The following is a 2278-nucleotide window of genomic DNA, read 5'->3' as shown; positions in this document are numbered from 1 at the left end:
CTCAAGCGTTTCTTGAAACTATTGGCAACGAAATGGACTTTACCCTGGAAAGCGCTTTACGGGTTGCCTACCCCTAAAAGAATGGGGACTTCAAGTTTAGAACAAATTTGATTTCTACTTGTTCGGGCTCAGCTAGGGTAAATTTTGTTTTCTTCTAAAAGTTTTAAGCCCCTCTTTCCATAAAACTGAGCCAAACTGTGTCAGGTGTGTCCGCTTTGATTTACTTTTACTTTGATGTGTATAATTACTATATGATTTGGCATTGTGTATTGTATTATTTATTTGTGTATGTTTTGTGAGGTGCTTAGAACCAGTTTAGAATTTGCGCCATATAAGTATCTCAGTATTACTCAAACCAAATAGAGGGCGGCGGGTTGCCCGTGCAGGAAGGTCGATGAAGACACAGGGGGAGCGCGAAGAAGCAGAGAGTGTAGACAGCACGATCTGTGATGGACCCACTGGCGTCTTGATGGACACACTGTCGTCTTATCGCTCCCTGCACTGCTCTTCCCTGTGTCCTGTCTGCCCTCAGCCTTTACGACCGCCATGGGGCCCACCCACCTACACTTTCTTTTCTTTCCTTTATTTCTTCTCCTTCTTCTTGACTGCTGGTGTCTGACTTTCCATGCTCAGCCTTACGGAACGTGTGTTTTTACTCCATTTGTCTACCCTGTACCCCCCCCCCCCCCCCGCCACCACCACCACTGTCATCTTTTTCTCGCGATGTTCTGGGGAGTTGGTCTCTGACTGTGTGTAACTGTTTATAGTGTCATTTCTAACTTTTCTTATGGACCCTCTGCTTCCACGTTTTTGATCTCTCTCATTACTTCCTTCTTCTTCTTCTTCTTCTTCTTCTTCTTCTTCTTCTTCAACGCGAAGTGTGTGTTGTAACCTTCTTTTTCTGTCCTCGGCTGTGGGTTTATGTGTATGTCTTCTTCACCCTTACTATAATACAACAAGAAAAATGTTCATTCAAAATGAACAGGCGTCCATGTTATTTTGACAAAATGAATATTTTTGTTAAAGAATTAAGCTGGCAAGCACACCCTTTCGAATATAGCGGAAGTAGTTTCGACCCTAAATGCTTAAGTACTTAGGCCTTAAACTTAACGGGTTGATAGAATATTTTAATGTAAGCAGAGATGTCTCTGATATAAGTGCAGTTTATTTTCAAAGTTTGGAGTCGTAGATCATTCTTTTTGGATGCAATGTGACTAGCATGTATCGGTGAAATGTGTTGTTTAATTCTGCAAGCAAATGTGTGTGCTGTTATTGCATTATTTACAAAAAACGCACAGAAAAAAACACTATTTTCGACTACTCACTGCGGAGCAGAGCGTGCAATATACGCTCTGCTACAGAGTTATCCCACGTGCGGTTAGATAGACGCTCATACATGTAAGTACAGTTTATTTTCTAGGTTTTGTATCGTAGATAATTTTGTTTGAATGCAATGTGAAAAACAGGTATTGATACAGTTTGTTGTATAATTTTGCAAGTGAATATTTGTTTATTGGCTGCATGTTTGACAAAAACGTTGTAAAATAAACACTTTTTCGTTGCTTTTATTGTTTGCTTTGATTGCAGCCAAACGACTTGCTCTACGGGGCTGAAAATAAAGTGGAAGACACTTTGAGATATAAGGAATTGGATAGGCCATCATACGAGAAGGTGTAGAAATCTGCATGCTGGTAGCTTTAAAGTGTTACAGCGACATCAGAAAGCTTTGAAAGCTTTGTTTTTTTTTTAAATGCATGATTTTCATAGTTTGTCACTTTAGACAATTTTTGTAATAATTAATTTGATCGGAAAAAAATAGTGTAATATACAAATAAGAAAATTTTTGAATCACATTTTTGCTATCCTTGATGAGAAGCGAGTTGAAATGTGCCTAAATAAAGTCACACCTTAACATTTTTTAGTTTTTGCCCACTAAGGCATTTGCAACATGAAATTTCAGTATTTTTTAAGTTTTTACCCCCCCCCCCAAAATGACATGTTTTAACAATTTGAAGTTTTTGTCTAAACATGAAATGACATTCTAAGATCTGAAAGCTTTTTTTTTTTTTTTAATGCAACGTCATGAATAATATTTTCAATTTTTTGCATTAAAGAAGCTGGCAAGCACACCCTTTCGAATATAGCGGAAGTAGATTCGACCCTAAATGCTTAAAGTACTTAGGCCTTAAACTGAAGTACGTGTTGACAGAATATTTTAATATAAGTGCAGTTTATATTTCAAAGTTTGGAGTCGTAGATCATTCTTTTTGGATGCAAA

This window comes from Littorina saxatilis, linkage group LG9, assembly GCF_037325665.1.
Source record: "Littorina saxatilis isolate snail1 linkage group LG9, US_GU_Lsax_2.0, whole genome shotgun sequence".
NCBI classification, from domain to species: domain Eukaryota; kingdom Metazoa; phylum Mollusca; class Gastropoda; order Littorinimorpha; family Littorinidae; genus Littorina; species Littorina saxatilis.
The sequence above is the reverse complement of the archived record's forward strand: the minus strand, read 5'-3'. Positions refer to the sequence as shown.